Genomic DNA, 18622 nt, shown 5'->3' with positions numbered 1-18622 from the left:
GTTGTGGTTATCGTGGTCGTCCAATGATGAAGGTCATTGTGGGGGGAGGTAAGAAGTATACTATTTGGGGACATATTTTGAAGTGAGAGTAAATAGTATTTGCTGAGGGACGGATTGCATGTGGAGTGTGGGAGAAAAAGAGGCATCAGAAATGACTCCATGAGTTTTAGCCACCAGGTGTTGTCACCTACCCAAGTGAGGACCGTTGAGGGAGGAGCAGGCTTTGCTGGGTCAAGAGTTCTATAGCCCTCTCCATAACTAGGGCCACGCATCCAGGAATGGCTTATACCCTTATAGCACTTGACATTTTGCAAAAACAATTTCATGTCAGCCTTATGAGCTAGGCAAGACTGATGCTATTTGTTTCGATTTTGCGAATGAAAATAACCAAGGCTCACAAGGAGTAAGCCAGGGCAGTGTAATAGACAGGACTATTTTGAAACAGGAGACAAAACAACTCCAACTAACATAAGCACAAAAGGAAACGTATTGGCTCCTGCACATGATGCATCCCATGGTGTAGGTTGCTTTAGTTTTGGCTTGGATGGATGGTGAGGTCTGTCCGTCGCTCGGTCTGCTCCTGTTTGTCCAAGATGTTACCTCTCCAGCTCAGATGCATGCTCTGAGCCCCTGCAGAGAGAACTCAGAAGACTCTGTGCATCTATTCTTCCAGGATGACCTCCCTTTCCCGTGCTGAAAGACTCCTGCAATAATGTCACCGCTAGACCCATAAAGATGGAAGATTGAGCGTTCAGCTGCTTGGCTGACAGCCTTTAGTTTCATTCTGATCTGGGAGAGGGAGAATCCATCGAAATCCTGTCACCTCACTGCCAGAAGAGATTGCCTTCTTCCTGCTGGGGGAAAGATAAAGAACTCTGCCTTCCAGAGAGGCATTTTCCTTGAAGCTGGTCACTGCCAGAACTTCTGGGACACAAATCCCTCAGACTCAGCTCCAGCTGGAGGCAGGCTTACAGGGAAGGCACACACTGGCTGTGACTGGAAGGATTCTCAGCCAAGTGTGTCCGTACTTGGAATTCTACGAGTTCAAAGTCATTCCTTGGGTCTTCGATGGTTGTGGTTCCCTCTGCCTGATCCTCTTGGAACACACACATGTCCTAAACTCCACGCTGTTTACAGTTATTTACGTCTCCCTGTGGGATTGACATGCTCACATCCCTTCTTCACACTTCCCCCTTTATAGGTCTCCGTGACACAACGACCTGCTCATCTCTTTCCTACCTCATTGGTGTTCAGGTTTCCTGGCTGATATTTTCCCTCCCGAACCTCAAAATTTTGACGATCTTCAGGCATTAATTAGTCTTGGGTCTTCTCTCAACCGTAGGAGATGTCGGCCACTCCCTTTGGTAGAGACCGCCAGCTTCCCTACTGACAGTCATCCTCCCTTCCCTGTCGACAAAACTTGGTTCAAGTCTGGGAAGCATGCGTTCAGGGAAAGTGGGCAACTCTTCCATCCCTAGTGGATGATCCACATTGGGATCTAAGCCCGTCACCCGTGGTGAGCTGATGGGCTTAGGGATGAACGTGTGACCCAGTCCTGGCCAATGGGATCTTGAGGGAGGCGGGGATTCTGGGCGGGCTGGTCCATTCTAATAAACAGGGAGAGTTCCCCATGCTCACGCTGGATGATTTCAGCTCTCCTAAACCCATTCATGTCTCCGGACAGTTCAATCTGTTCCTCCAGTGCCTTGAATGCTGGCCCCCATGTTCTCCAGCTGATAGAGCTTTGACTCCTGCTTCAAGATCCTGCACAGGTGACACTTCCTTTCTATAGTCCCTTTTCTCCCCCTCCCTCACATGCCTCTCTGTGCTTGCCCTATCCCACACTTACCTCTCAGGTTGCCTTGCGATTACGTGTCTTTCCCACACAGCTCTGAGCTTTTCCAGGATAGGGAATCTTATTTCCAAAGCTGCGTCAGTGACTGGTACTTTCTCTGATGTACAAAAAATGTCCAATGAAAGGCTGATGAGTAAAGTGTGACCTGTCGCAGCAACAAAACACTGGTGAACATGATGAGTGAAGAAGCAGCAACATCTGGGGGCATTGGGAGGTGACACGTGGCCTCACTTTCTTGTTGTTTGCCCACTGTCCAAACTCCTTATCATGAGATTCAGGACCCTTCATGCTCTTGTCTGATGATCTCTCTGCCCACAATTTCTTGTCACAAGCCCACACTCATGCCAGAAGCCTGATGTTGTGTAGATACACAGAGGCTGTGTTCTTTGCGACAGCTGGGCCTCTTCCCTTCCTATCACCTTGCCTGGAATTTCTCTCCATCGCATTCACTTTGTCAAACTCCTATTCATCCTTCAAAACCCTGGCCCAATAGCCTCTTCTAGGATGTCTTAATTACTCCCCATCCTGGGCTACCTCTGTACTTGGATCATAATCGCAAGCATGGCTGTTGGGTCTGTGTGCTCTTCCAACTATGTCTGTCTCCTCTTTAGGAGTGTAGATTCTTCCATGTGGGAGCCATGTTTTCTTCATATGTCTATCTCTGGTGCCTCTCTCGGAGCCCAGCACATTACGGGCTCCATAACTATTAGCCTGGTTAAACTGAATCCCTTGCTTCTTAATTCCACCAAGGCTGCTTCTGATGTATCAGTTCAGAGCCTGCCAGGCTCCATCCAGATTTAGTTGGCTTTCCAATGAGTTGATATAATAATAGCAATAATTAGCATTTTGAGGACTTATTATGTGCCAGCATTGTTTCAAAGCCTGGCATGTTTGATCTCATTTTATCTATGTGGCTACCCTGTAGGGTAGGTACTATAGGTATCTGAAATCAGAGTATAAGAAATCAGAGGCACAGAAAGGTTAAGTAACTCGCCCAAGGTCACAAAGCCAGTATTCAAAGTGAGACACTCTGGGACCCTGAGCAGGCTACGCTTTGGCAATTCTCGGCTCGTGCCAACCTGTTGTTGGCACTTTTCTGCCATATTTCCTGCGGCCCTGTCCCCTATCTTGGTAGCAGAGCTTTTAAATTCCAAAGCCTGCTGGAATGACTCCTCCTCCCTCCAGCTGCAAAGAGCATGCCGATGTACATCGCTGAAAGCCTGTGGCACGGTTTTCAATCTTTTCCGCACTCAGCCACTTCCAACCTTGACCTTAGAGCTGTGAAGACGATCCTTATGGGGCTGTTACTCAGAGGAAAATTGAGATGGTCCCTGCGGGGAGACTGCAGGATTTTGGTCCCAGCCCTCTAATTTCAGATCGGCCCAGAGAAAGGAGTGGGGCTAGCAGCACGAACCGCGAAATTAGGTGAGCTCCATTCTTTGCCTCTCTTAAGAAATATGGGCGCTGCTCTAAAAATCTTTTTTTAATCTCCTCTCTGGTCCATGTAACAGGAAATTGGTCTCTGCCATAGGCCAATAAATCTCCAACTTTTTATTGAATATTAAAGAAAGACTTCAAGTCAGGTTCAGATCTCTTTCCTTGGAGTTGCTCACATAACACTGTAGCTCCAGTACCTGCAGTCACAAAAGCTTTAAAAAGAAGGAGAAAAATGGAAAAACTCTCCAGGTCAGTGGCCCACAGGGATGATTTCTTCTTAGAAATAATAGCCTATTACTCTAAAAATCTTAAACAAGGCATTCCCTCTCTGGCTTGCACATTATAATTGAGACAGGCGGATTAACAGCTGCAGGTCTCCGGATGCATCTCACGCGGACGAGCACGCGTCTCTTCTCTTGGAAGGCGAGGTGGTCAGCCCTGGGCTCTGGAAGAAGGCAGGACTTGTGATAGCCAGCAGGTGGCACAGCCCAGCTACCCTGAAGGACCGAGGCTGTCCTTCTCCCTGCCGCTGAGAGTGTTGGTGGCTGGACCTGCTCAGCTAAGTTGCTCTCCTAGAAATGCCTTTGGCCTGGGAATGTAGCATCACCCCAGGTCACCCGAAGGCATTAACTGGACAATGTAGGGAAGAAGGGTCTGGCTTTCTTGCCTCAGTGTAGGGCAACGCAGAGGGCTGGGCCAGCTCCAGAACTCCCCAGAGATCTGATGCCTTTGCTGCGGATGCTTTGCACGCCCCTGTCCTCCGTTCTGCTTCCCACTGCGCCCCAGCTGCTGATTCTGCCCCAGTCCCCAGTAAATTATCCTCCTGCATGTGCATCTCAAGAGTCTGTTTCCCGGGGAACCCATCCTAAGACAGAGTTTCATGTGCCAGTATCTTGGAGAAGGATGCTTTAGAAGCATTTAGAAGGTTGGAAGGAACTTTAGAAGAAGATGTACAGAATGATACCATTTCTAAAATATTTAAAAATGCAAGCAAGCACACACACTTTTTGAAAATATTCAAATCGATGCACAGGAAATGTAACTACCCAATTCAGAAGAATATTTACTTTTTAGGTGGAAGACGTAGTTGAGAGGAAGAGAAATGGGGTCCACAAGGGATCCACAGAGTATTCAGCTCTGTTGGTAAAATTTTATTCTGCAGTCTGGGTGGTAGGTACATGGATATTTATTTTATTATTCATTATGTTTTTTTTTTTTTGGCGGTGAAAAGATTTCATAATAAGTGTAAAAAATGAGGCATTTTCAGAGATGCACATCTGAAATCTGACTCTCCCACTTAGGAGCTGTGTGGCTATAGGCAAGTGACTTAACCTGTCTGAGACTTTAGCTCTGTAAAGAATGGAAGCCCACTTAAATTGGCTTTAATGACCCTGTAAGAATTTGAAGATCACATTTAAAGACGTATGGAAAAGCAGCTCTCTCTCTCTCTCCCAGGGCTTCAGGACCTCTCCTATTTCTGTTCCTTTCCATGTGTCAGTCTTGCTCTTCTTGTCTTGAGGATGTGTCCTCTGTTTCCTCATTAGCTAGTGTATTTGATTGCTCACATTCTCCCCACCTTTCTACTTCAAGTTCCAGCTTTGGGGGGGGTCCTGATTCCATATTCCCAGGAGATGAGTCTCCTCGGCCTCAGCTGAGGATGCACTCTCTTTGCGCTGCACGCTTACCCATAGTCCGGTTGGCTGTGGGGGGCAGCCCTCACTGGGTGGAGGGGTCAGGGGCAGGTAGGCTCCCTGTCCATCCCCTAGCAGCTCTGCATACTGGTGTCTTTGGGGGTTCTTTTCACCCCCCATCAATATCAGCTTGACCACGTGACTTGCTTCGGCTAATAATCTGTGAGTGAAGTCACATTAGCATAGCAGTGCCTGGGACCGGGCTGCTCCTTCAGCAGGCAGAGCCATACCTGGCCCTCCATCAACTTGTAACATGGTCGAGGAGTAAACCTTTGTTGTCAAAAGTCATTGAGATTCAGGGTTGTTTTGTTACTGCAGCATAACCTAGCCAAAGCTGACTAATGCAAAGGCATCACATAAATATCAGAGGCTGTGACTCGGGGATAGATCCTTAGGCAGGAGAGCAAGGGTGGACAGGTACACCCAAACAAACATATTTCAGTATAGAGGCTGACCATTTCCTTATAGTGTCTATGTAATTGAATTAAAATCATGAATATAGTTTAAAATAAGACTTGGCATTAAGAGGCATCAAATTTGAGTACCCCTCCTCACTGTGTAAGTGGCATATCAGTATACATTAGAGTCAAGATAATATAGACTAACAGTTAAAAAGGGTGAAGAGTCAAACTTCTAGGACTCAAATCCTGGCTTCCTCTGGTCTTCTCTGGTCAAGTCACTTAACCCCTTTTTGCTTACAGGGTTCTCATTTGGAAAACAAAGATAATAATGGTCGCTCTCCAATAGAGTTGTTGGGAGGGGTGAATGAGAAGCTTTGTATCAGGTGCTCTGGGGCGCCTGGCACAAATAAAGCACTTACTGCCCAATCCGTGATGTTTACTCTTATCAGTAAACTTGGCAATGGGGGAAAACATTCTTAGGTAAAGAACTCACAGGTCCATTAAATCTGGCCCCTGCAGCCATGGTTCTCCAGGCCAGCCAGGGACACGTTTACTGGAAATGCCTCGGGCAAGCTATGAACCTTCTGACACAGTCCGACTCTCATTTTAATTACTGTCTTCCACGTGCTAGATAGTGTGGTGGCTCGGCCCCCAGTGTCCGATGTACATGCTTCTCAAGAAATGGGTCCTGTCTACACGCCAGACGGAGTTACCTATCATTCCCATCAATTTGTAAAGAAAAGCCACAGAGACTGATTGGTAAAGGTAGAATATACAGAGTATCAATCTCTTAGAACAGTGCCTGGCACATAGTAATTGTTACGTAAATATGGTATTGTTACTACAGTTGCTAGTGTTACCCTTACTGTTATTGTTATTCTTATTCGATTGGTACTGTTACTTTGAACGACTATTACATTATTACTAATATTCTCTTCCGTTGAGGTCTTAGGGTCTGCCTTCCCCCCCCTTCTTTCTGCCTTTGAAGACATTTCACCTCTCACACACGTGTCCCTGGTTCCTTCCGCAGACCCTCTGGGTGAGTTCTCTGTCTCACTTGCATTTGAGCTCCTGTCTCTAGGGTGTGTCCCTGGTCTCCTGGTTGCCCAGTTTCTCGCTGTCCCCATGCCCAGCCTGGAAGGATCATCTCTCCTCTCAGTCTCTTAAACGGAGCTCTGGATGGGGCAGGAGTTAGGGATGAGGACACACTCAGATGAGAAGACCAGAAACCCATAAAGCTCTGTCCCGTTGGAGAAGACACTGTCTCAACACTACCTTTCCCCAAGACAGGGGTACAAAGAGAAAAGTTAATTTCCGGGAAGCTGCCCGAAGATACCACTTCACCATCTTCTCTCTAGAAAGTAATCTGGAGAGAAGACATTGCTGCAATAATAGAGTGACCTATATTTGTGGCAAACTTGCCTACCCTCCCAGGAGAAAGCTGCTGAGCTGTGAGATTCCCCCCTACAGATGGCTTTGTAGGACGCCCTCCCCTTCCAGAAAAAAAAAAAATCGCAGTGACTTGTTTGATACCACTCAGACAACAAAGTAATATCGGCTTAGAATCCTTTCCCCTCCCCCCAAAGCGAGTTATTTGCCAGATCCCAAATGGTCCGCGGTTGATGGATGGCGGGTGATTTCTCCATCAGCACACCTTGGAGCCCCAGAGCTAACCCTCTGACAGCGTTAGCATAAAAGATTTACATTTATGTTACGAGGGCCACACAAGAATAATAATTTTAAGATACATTGCCTTGGCTGCTGGTGCACCCTGGGAAATCTAGCAGTGGCAGGCACTCAGCCTCACTGTAATTACAAAATGGCAGAGCAGGAGAGATTTTTTGGAGACAAGTAGCTAGAGACCAAAGCCATCTGCATGCCTTGGCGGATTGAAATTACAGTAATATATGAAGACATTACCTGAAAAACCCGGCACCATTTAAATGATTTACTCTTCAGCCCCAGCAAGCTTTAATTTAAGGATAAAGTCATTCAGGAAGCTAATCTGATAGTGGAGGCATTATTTCACACAGTTAAGTTAATTTACAGTAGCTGATTGTTGTGGTTGGTTTTGGTATTATTATCTTCCTACAAACAGCTGATCTGCCAGACAGAAGCAATATACTGCTTAACAGTGTCTTAATTCAGCAGGCAAGCTATCTGTGATAAAGGTTTGTTTATAAGCAATAATGAGAAAGTCATTTTGAGGCCATGCTGATAACACTGATGAGAAATATTTTTTTAAGGGGAAAATGCACAATTCAATAAATAAATGGATCAGGGAGCCCTGCACCCGTGGGTCTGTGTGTCCGGGATCGCTATCCTGAGTGGTCATTTGCCATTGGTATTGTCTTCTTCATGAGTCAAGGTCCTGTGCACCTTGACCCCAAGTCCCATGCCTGGAAACCATTTCTTCCCCGTTGCCAAATTGACTTCTCTGCCAAGTTCTTGAGAGCCCAGTGAATTCAGCCGCCCAGGTGGCTACATGCTTCCCAAGGAAAAAGTGAGCGTTGATAAATATCAATGCTCGTTGATATTTATTTGTTATATATTCGTTATATATATTTGTTAAAAAATTTAACGATGATATATATTTATTCCGCAGACCCTCTGGGTGAGTTTATCAAATATATATCATATATCATATATCAAATATATATCATATATCAAATATATATGATATATATTTAAATTGATAGTGGTATCAATTTAACGTGATATATATTCGTTAAAAAATTTAACGAATTTTTTAGTGTTCGAGAGACCCAGAGTGTGCTCACTTATGGATGCTGAGGTAGAAAAACATGAGGACATGGGCATTCGAAAGGGAGCTAACCAATTAGGTGGTGGGTGAAGCTAGAGCTTTGGAAAGGGTAGATAAAAACGAACTCGCTTTTATCCTTGGCAAAACTGGGAAAGTGTGGTCATGTTTTATGTTGACTCAGGATGCTGAGATGATTCAAGAGCTCTATTAGCATGAGCAGAGACATTTGTCTAATGGATTTGCCTTCATCTGCTTAGGGATTTTCTTTTTAAAGATGAACATTCTCTTGTCACCTCATGAGTTTATCTCAATAGGAAAGGCGTAGCTTTTGGAGAGGGGCTGAGGACATGCTACCCAAGGGATCAGGCATTATTTGCCCGTGGCCCAAGACAGCAGTTCATAAGATAAGCATCTGTCAGGAAAGACCGAGAAAGTCACAGTTCCATGAATCTGAAGGGGGCTTAGTCCAGCCCCCATCATAAGTAGCAACTGCTTCTTGAATTCTTATTTTGGAGATACTATGCTTAATATGGAGCGTAATAATATATCCTGTGCTGGATGGATATAACTCAGTTCTTCTCCAGTGTACAGATGAAGAATCAGATTCAAGAGTATACATAACTTTAGTCAAAATACGGGGCAGGATGAATCCTATGTATCTATCACAGGTAGTTTTCAACGATGGCCTCAGTGATCCGCATCACCTGGTGTTCACCCTTGATTGTAGGCTGGACCTGGTAACTTGCTTCTAGTGGGTACATTATGGAAAAAGCGATGGGCTGTCCTTTCTGTGATTAGGTCACAAAAGATCGTAACTTCCTTCTTACTGATGATTTCTCTTCTTGCTTTGCATGTGTTGTGGAAGTAAGCTGCCATGTTGGAGATGCCCACCTGGCAGAGAACCGAGGGGCCTCCAGCCAATGCCAGTCAGCGGCTGAGTGGGAAGCCATACCTGGGTCCCTGACCCACAGAAACTTCCAGATAATACATGTTGTTGTTGAAGGCCACTAAATTTGGGGGTCATTTATTAGTCAGCCATGGACGACTAAAACAGTGCATTTTCAAGGAGACAGCATAGCACAAATCAAGGAATTGGACAGACCTGGATGAAAATCCAACCCCCACGTCTTGAGCAAACCGTGGGGATGGTGAACTCTGCCTTGCAGGGTTGAGTAAGAATGGAATTATTCTGTCCACCTCTGTCTCCCCAGGAATGCCTGGCTCATTCAGTGTGGGGTAAATTCAGTGGGGTAAATTATTGTTATGATTTCATATATGACGTGACCATTAATTAAAGTCTTGTTCCCTAGTCCTTCCTCACGGTCAAGCTTGTCTGCTAATTGCTCGTGCTCCCAGATACTTTTCTGCCATACCTTTCTTCTGTCTGGAATTTCTCCACCTCTCAGAAATCCACCCATCCTTCAAGGCTTGGTTGACCCCCCACCTCTCTCAGGAAATTCTCTCCTATGGCCACCGTACTTTGTGAGCTTTCTTTCCGCTGTCAGCTTCCACTTTTGGGACCACTTCTTGGTCCTTGTTTCCTGCAAAGCAAGGCTGTGTGCACCCATGCACGCATGTGTGGAGGGAACGGGGATGTGCTGCTAACACTACCCAACTCGCAGAATGGGGCTGCTTCCAAAAATAGTTGTTCAATATTACAAACCATGCTGAGTGTGTACTTCAAAGTCAGGTGGGTCAGGATGCAATGTCAGCTCCGAACCCCACTCACTAGGTGATCTCTGCAGAGACGTTTAGCTTCTCTAAGTCTGGCAAATGCGGTCATGTTAGGATCCCATCCAAAACTTTCTTGTGACTTCCTGTGATGCTTGTGTAAACTCACAGTCTCTCCTGTGACTTGTAAGACTTGCCATAATCCGACGGCTCCAGGCTCCTCTTGGATCATTTCCTCTGTCACACACAGCATTGGTGAAACTGGCTTTTTGATGCCTTGAGCTTGTCCAGCTCCTCCTGTCCTGCCTCAGGGACTTTGCATATGCTGTTCCCTCTGCTAGGTACACCTTCAATGTCCTCTTTACTTGGCTAACTCCCACTCAGTAGGTCTGAGGTCTCAGACTAAATGTTGCTTATTCATGAAAACCTTTTGGGACTCCCCTAGGCTTGTCTGGGTCTCCAAAATGCGCCATGCTTTTCCTTCTTAGCGCTTATCACAACAGTAGTGAATGAATTGAAATGAATTAGCTCATGATTAACTGGTGTGATTACTTGATTCATTTTTTTTTCTTGTGAAAAGGCGGCCTTATTTACTTATTTATTTAGTTCAGTTAGCCACTGTATAGTACATAATTAGTTTTTGATGTAGTGTTCAACGATTCATCAGTTAAGTATAACACCCCGTGCTCATCACAACACGTGCCCTCCTCAATACCCATCACCCTGTTACCCCCTTGCCCCATCCTCCTCCCCTCTGAAACCTTCAGATTGTTTCTTGGGGTCCAGAGTCTCTCATGGTTCATCTCCCTCTCTGATTTGTCCCTTTGGATTTCCCTCCCTCCCCCTATGGTCCTCTGTGCTATTTGATTCATTTTATCTCCTTCACTAGACTGTAAGTTAAATGAGGGCAAAAAAAAAAAAAAAAAGGAATAAAAATAAAAAAAAAACTTGGTTTGCTCACGGATGCAACCCCAGCACCCTAGAACATTCCCTAGTACGTGATAGTCACTAAGTAAAGATTTCCGGAATAAATGATCAAATGAATACATAAATTAATGATTTCCTTTGCTGTGAGATGAAAGGAAAATATCTATTTTACAGGATTTGTGGGAGGAGCTAGTGAATAAATGCTCACTAATTTAGTGGGGATGTTGACGAAGCCCTTGGGTTCTGTCCTCGGTGGCTCACCAACAGGATGGATTCCCCAACTTCTCATTGCACCCCCCATGATGAATCTATTTGATGATGTGTTAGAGAGTAATGCTGCCTTTTCTGAATATTATCTATCTGTGGGAGCCAGAGGGGGTGCTGACATTGCACACATGAGAGCCCACAACATTTGATATCTTCTCTTTATTCCAAAGCCCCTCATCGGCGAGGTCATCGGGAGACTTCCTTTCTTCTTCGGCCTTTCCCTGTGGACTGATCAGTTCTGCGCTCAGCTTTCCACCTGCTCCGGGAACATTAAATCTTTCCCCTACTATCAGACACGGTATCTTCTCACCTCCTTATTAGACTTGGTGCCAGGATGGAGGCACTTGCATCTCACCTGTAGCAGGCTTCTCAAATAATGCCGACGAAGGCAACTCTCTTCCCCTACTATCAGACACAGTATCTTCTCACCTCCTTATTAGACTTGGTGCCAGGATGGAGGCACTTGCATCTCACCTGTAGCAGGCTTCTCAAATAATGCCGACGAAGGCAACTCTCTTCCATTCCTTCTGCTAAAAAAGACAATGTCTTCATAATTATCCCAATCACCGAGCAAGGGTCTGGCTTATATTAAGTATGCATAGATATCAGTTCCCTTATCCCATATACTAAGGCATAAACTAGAAAGAAAAAAATGATAAATAGATATTAGAGAAGGGGTCAGAAAGCAGTGAGGACCCCCTCCTTCCGTGATGGAGAAGAAAATTGCCTGCTGTTGACACGCATGATCGTCACTCATCCTGAGTGCTTTCTCTTGGTGGGGGCTACGGGCTTGACAATATTCAGTTTCATTTCTGGTGCCTCTCTCCAGCCCTCGGGCGTGTGTGGGGTTGAAGGATCTGGGGAAGAAAGGCTGATGGAAATCGCCCACCCTGGGGGGCAGAGACCTTGCCACATAACTTCTGAGACTGGTTAGTCCTTGAACTGCACACCCTTGGTCCAAGTCCACACTGTTTGGTTTGATCTCTGGCCTGATACCCAAGAAAGGGAAGACCACATCTGACACAGCTCGGAGAGTTGAGGATGACCAAGCTCTTCCTGGAAAAGGTCTGGACACAGGAGCCTGATCCAGCCCAACATTCTTCCCCAAACTGTTCTTCTTCCCACCAGAAGCCAGCCAGCATATACTACGTACCAGGAAACGTGCCTTTCACATGGACCGTCTCTGTGTTAGACTATAATCTGTGTGAGGGCAGGCTCTTCGTCACCTACGCTGTTGTTTCAGGGTCCGGCAGCTCCCGGCATACGGTGATGAGTGCATTCTCCCTACTCCCTTGCCTTCTCTTGTAGTGACAGCTCAGAAAGTCTTCCAAGGATGCATCTGGCTGTCCCTGGCTCCCCCTGTTAACCCCTACCACCCCATCACACTCTTCTCAAAGTTCTGCATTCTGCTAGCCTCCTCAGCCTGAAAGGCTGTGATTGTCGCCATCAGACAGGTTCTATTAAATATGGGACCCCAATACATTCAGGAGCACGAGCTTCTGTTCCGCACACCATGTCCATTTGACAAGAGTGAAGTGGATTAATTAACGTGGTAGGTCTATCTTCCACCCAGCTGTCTTGTGTTGCAATGGAGAGCAAGAAAAATCCATTAGATTATACTAAGAGATAGCTGAAAGAAAGTTTAGATTAAGTTTATCTCTTGAGGCAATTTTATTAGATAGATTAAGTTTCTGTTCATCTCTCCAAAGACCGTAGTAATAACTGGTGTCATGACTTTCAAATCCTTCGGACTGCAGAGGGTAATCAAACATGGTTGTGTTTTTATCCCCTCTTTTATTTCTTAGCATTCTACAATCCTGCCTCGTCCATCTGTCAAAGGGATAGTATTAAGGGGATCAGTGTTGACAAGTGACAGTACAAATTATGTAATACTGATGACATTTCACTGTCTCCTTCTGATCTGCTATTCCCGCTCTCAATCACTCCTTATTCTATAAAAAGAACGGAAGGGGAGAGGCAGCTGTGCAAGCCATTGGCTCAAGCTCCCGAGCCCCAGGGGCAAAACGGGGTGAATGTGAAGTGTACAGAAGGCTTCTGAATGAGACGTGGGGCCTGGGAAGATGGCCTGGCTGACAGAAGGGGAAACTGAGGTCATCTTCCTACAATGGGCCTGTGGCAGCCGCCGCTCGGGACCGCACTGCAGCTTTTGGTCATGCCGTGGTCCCGTGAGGTTGACGTGTCAGTCCCACGATGGCAATGGGCCTTCTATTCCGAGAATAAACCCTCTGACTTCTCCTCCATGGGGGATCCCACCCTTCCTTTTGGGGACGTGACGGAGGGTCATTTAAACAGAAGAACGAGCTGGTTTTGTAAGAGGAAGAGAACACAAGGGTGGCAGTTATGGGCACCAGAAAGTGCTATCCTTTCTGGGGTGGGGGTGGGGGCTAATGAAGTTTGGGGCTGGGTAACAAGGGACCACATAAGAGGACACACGTTCAAAGTATGGCAGAGGGAACTTTGGGGGTAACAGGGAACATCTTCCTTCCTCACAAAGTCTTCATTCCTTTGGAAGAATCTCTGTGAGGATAACACTCCCGGCCTCTCCTCTGACTCTCTTGCTCCATCTCCCTAAACAGACCTAAAGAGGAATGGCCACTCATGGACATGGGCTCCAGATGGACACAGACGTGTCGGACATGTCACTTTTTAATTGTGGCCTTGGATTAGCTGCTCAACGCTTATGAAGCACGCTTTCCTCCATTGCAAAATAAAAATAGCACCAACCTTGCAGGGATGTTTCTGGTATGGTCCAGAGCCTTTTACCATCCTAGGTATTTGCTAGCTAGGAGAATTCATGAATCTTTACCAAAACCTCTCTTGTGCCGTCACATTTTGGCTTGGGGCTTTACCTGAGTCTCATGATCTGATGCATGGCATGGGACTGGTGAAATGGTTTATGATTCTTTCAGCCAAATGGACTTTGCCTTCAGTCCTGGAGTCCTAGAGTGTTGGGTGAGTGGGATGAGGTCTGATAGTAGTCTCATTTATTCCACATTTATTAATCACATACTATGGATTGGGTGCTTCTCTAGGCATTGAGGACCTGTGGTCAATAGCACACATACAGAATCTCAATTGTCAGCAGTTTTGTTGGTTCCCGTTTCACTCATGTTGGTATTTCTATGACCTGCCATGGTATCTGGAACACAGCGGGTCCTCAGATAATGTGTCCTGAAGAAATGAAGAGATGGATGCATACAAACCACTCATACCCTTCCTAACCACTAACCTTGAGTTGCTGAGAGGCGGACCCATTCCTGGAAAAGTTTCTCAAGATATGGGAAAACCCTATCGTTCAAGGCCAGCAGTCAAGGATAGGAGGCAGAAATAGGATTCAAGACCACATCTCACCACGAAGTCGTCTTTAAAATGTAAAATAAAAACAAATAGAATTTTATTAATCTCTTTTCGCCTACAGCCTGGAAAAGCCCTTATGTCAAAAATCCCTGCCTCTAAATTATGCTTTGTCTTCCCATTATAAATTTCATTAACCACTCTTTTATTAGCAATCTTATTACAGTTGATCTGCACATGAACGGGAACAATTTACAAATGATCAGGGTTGGATTAGAGAAACCATAAACTCAATGCAAATTGTTACAAATTATTTACTGGCTTAGCACAAATCTGCATATAGATGGAGGAAGTCAATCAGAAAGGTACCTTCAGGTATTCTTCACAAGATATGATTATGAAGATAGTTGCAGACTGGCACGCATCGTGTGGAATAGAAATGAAAATAAATAGATTCATTTGTCAAATACACTTAGGTGTGGGTCTCCTCATTTAATCAGAGCTCTGGAGGACTGGATATCTGGGAAATTGAAAAGGGGTAGGAAGCTGGAGGGTGTTGCTTGAAAGTAGCCTTCCTCTAAATACAAGGTCAAGAGGGGCGCCTGGGTGGGCCTGCTCCCGCTCTTTCTCTCTCTCAGATACATGAATAAATAAAAAAAAATTACAAGGTCAAGAATCCAAGAGAGAGAAGGGGATTTTGGAAAAAGCAAAAAAGCAGAAACATGGACCCAGCACATTAAAAGCTGACAGAATATTCCTCATGTTTCAACTCATTAATCTTCCAGCGATGCTGTGAAATAGGGAGGACCATTACTACCATTTGTCAGTTGAGGGAGCTGAAGTTTTGTAACTTGGCCAAGGTCACATGGCCATCAGGAGTTGGATCTTAAAACTCCATGCCCACATCTTAGATTCATCAGTGGAAGCATTGCTTTTGTTTTGGGAGCTGCTTTTTTTTGTGTGTGTGTGTGGGGGGCGGGGGGATGGTGGTGGTTGGGGGGAGTCCTTGGGAATAGCTCTGGAGTCCTCTAACTCTCCGCCAGCACTGCAAGACTTGAATTAATCTTGCCCGTGCCTTGACTTCTCCTGTCTGAGAAGGATGGAACGTGGGGGTGGCATGATTTCAAGCAAAGAACGCAGGGTCAGGCATTGGGAAGGGTGAGCTCCTCTATCCAACTTGCTGTGTGACCTTGGACAGTTCTTTTACTCTTTCTGGGACTTGATTTACTCAGGGGGATAGGATTCGGTTTCTTTGGATTTTCTGGAATTTTGCTGAACTTAAGCTCGGGGCCAGAAGATGTGAATATGGGTGCATATTCTCTGCAGACCCACACCCTTCCTTGGCAAGGGGGAAACTGGGCAAAAGTGGAGTTCCTATTCCTTACGCCGCCCTATTGTAGATGCATTAGTTATGTCCCCTCTTTAATATTTCAGTTTTCCTCTTTCAGTCAAAGCTGCTCTTGGGTTATTTTTTATTCGTAGTAACTCAACTCTTTCTCCCAGATCGTTGGCTTTTATGGAGATTAGTCTTCATCTAGGTGACAAAACCCTTAATGGTGATGTTTCAGATCTCTTCATTAGATGGGAAGAGCTTTTGAGGACTCAGGGACTTCTCAGGACACGGAAAATGCAGCTATGTATGTGTAGTTTATTCCTTTAGATCCCATGGCTGGAAAGTTGGAGCTGTAGGGGAGGGGATTGGGGTGGGGTTGGAGGCTCTACCACTTCACCTCTTCCCTGGAGGAGATTTTATCTGCCCTCCTTGTGTCCATTTCACAGCGTCAGTGATGAGCATGAGTAGTCATGAAGGGGGAGACGTTTCCCCCCTTTCCTTCCCAGCTGAGGGGCTGGGTTCATGAAGAATGAGCATAATCCCATATTCATGGTAACAAGAGCTACCTCTGTTAGATGCTAACCCCAGGCCAGCATGAGCTCATTGCTCTGTGCGCTTAATTTTACTGAATGCTCACGATAGCTCTATGATCTGGAATTGTATTTTCACCCCCTCTTACAGATAAGAAAGGGGAGATTTGGTTGGGGAAGGGGATGATTTATTTAATCTCATACAGCTGGGAAATGGAAAAGATGGGACTTTATCCCAGTTCTGTCTGCCTTCAAAGTCTACATCCTTAACCAATAAACTATACTAATCTTATGAGTTTAAAATTTATGGGACTAGATCAGATGTACTTCATAGATCTTTTCCATCTCAAAGATGTAACTAATAAATTCCTAGAGTTGACAGTTCTTTTCAGAGCTTCTGGCCCAACACCCTATGTTACAGGTAAGGAGGTGGGGGCAATTAGACAGGAATTTTTTACAAACATATAAGAGGATAAGGACATTGGGAATGGCATTGGAAGCAAGGCAATGGGCAGGCAGAAAATCTTGACTTTTCTCCTTTTATCCAGATCCTCCAGACCCAGTTAAGAATGTCGTGCACTGCACAACTCTGTTGGGTGCCATTTGCATGGACTGTGCAGTGATATGCTGTCACTCTCTTTTTTTCAATTCCCCTCCGCTGTCATATATGACTAGGACATTTTCTTATCTTCCTATGATTTTATTTCACAGCCATTTCTAAGACAGAGGAGAGCTTGCATTCCTGTTTCTTTTCCTTTTTTCTTTTTCCTAAAAGAGAAGCTGGGAGCTTTCAGGGACTTGGGTTGCTGGCATCACTGACTTTGGAGGTTGCTGGCTAATCAATCAGGAGCTGCATTATGAATGCTTGGCATGGATTTTCTTTTTTCTTTTCATCCTTTGTGCGGGTTATGTGTGTGTGTGTGTGTGTGTGTGCGCGTGCATGCACGTGCACACCACTTTGATGCCTCTCCACCAGCACAGGACTCAGGAGCTGGATGTAATTAAACGGCAGCAATATACTGTATGAGCCTTGCTTTGTACACAGATCTTCTCCCTCGCTCCATTTACAAATGCCCCACTAGCTCTGTGCTCTGCATTCATTAAGCATCCCTGCGCCTGGATGTTTCAGAGTCTGCTGACTGGTCTCTCCAAGACTGGGATCTAGGGTCTGGGGCCCATGAGGGAATTGCACGCGGCTGTTAGCAAGCCTCTAGGCCGCTGGGAGTTTGCGCAGAGTGAACTGAGCCGAGTCCACAGGACCTCTGCTGGGACTTCTGGCGGTGACACCGTGGCTGAGGCTTTGTGCCTCTTGAAATGCTCCGCCAGAGTCCCCAGGAGTTGAATTCGGATAAAATTGAAAGGTAAACTAATTATAGTGGGGCCATTTGTGCTTCTGTGGTTTAGCTTATGTCAGCGTTTCCAGGTTAAACTGCCTTCTTTGGGGATGTCAAAATCTGCTTTAAATGTCTTTTTTCACTACTGTTCACCGTGGTTCCCAATCTAGTTCCATTACAGGTTCTGATATTTAGACAAATGGACTTTATCCCCACTCTTATGTGTGGCTCAGGTTCAAATGTGTTTTGCACACACACACACACACAAAGAAAACAAATGCACAATGATGCTGTATTCATTCAAGATGGTTTGAGCTGTAAGTGACACGAACTCAAACTGGCCAAAAGGAAATGCATAGATTTGCGTCTCTCTGATCCTGGGACTTTAAAAATCAAAGTCCTGTTCTTAGGACTTTGTCTGACCCTGCATTTCTCACACCGGATTGTCTCAGCCAGACATTCTTCTTCACAGGGGGAACCTCCCCATGGTAGGCAAGATGGCTGCCAGGAGCCATGCAGGAGAAAGTGCCCTTCGGTCTACATTAATGTCAGGGGAGAATGATTGGGCCTGCCCGGGATCACGTGCCCAGCCCTGAGCCAATCACAATGGCTGTGGGAGGGATTGGGGAACTGGCTGGCCTGTGTCACACACCCCGGCACTGTGATTGACAACGTAGGTCACGTGCCTGTTCCTGAGCCAATCACAATGACTGTGGGAGGGATTAGGGATTGGCAGTCGGTGTCACACACCCAGGGAGCGAGATTGACAGCCCTGCTAGGACCACATGAAGTGGAGTAAATTGCGCTCTGTTGCTTCCTGGTGGTGTGACTGGGCAATGTCCTTAGCCTCCCTGCTTTTTAGTTTCTCCAGCCGTGGAAGGAGTGGCATATCATTCATCTCACGGGGACTCTTAAGGATGGAATGAAATAATAATACATATAATAACCAGTTATTAGGGAGCTTCTAGTAGTAGATACTGGATACTTAATAGGCACTTTCTTATCGAGTTAGTTATCCCCAGAGCCTATGGCTTGGGATGTGGATAAAAGGCCCATTGTTCATATACATGTGCCACATAAGCAGGTTTCCTTACTAG

The sequence above is a fragment of the Zalophus californianus genome, chromosome 10 (genome assembly GCF_009762305.2).
Source record: "Zalophus californianus isolate mZalCal1 chromosome 10, mZalCal1.pri.v2, whole genome shotgun sequence".
Classification (NCBI taxonomy): domain Eukaryota; kingdom Metazoa; phylum Chordata; class Mammalia; order Carnivora; family Otariidae; genus Zalophus; species Zalophus californianus.
The sequence above is the reverse complement of the archived record's forward strand: the minus strand, read 5'-3'. Positions refer to the sequence as shown.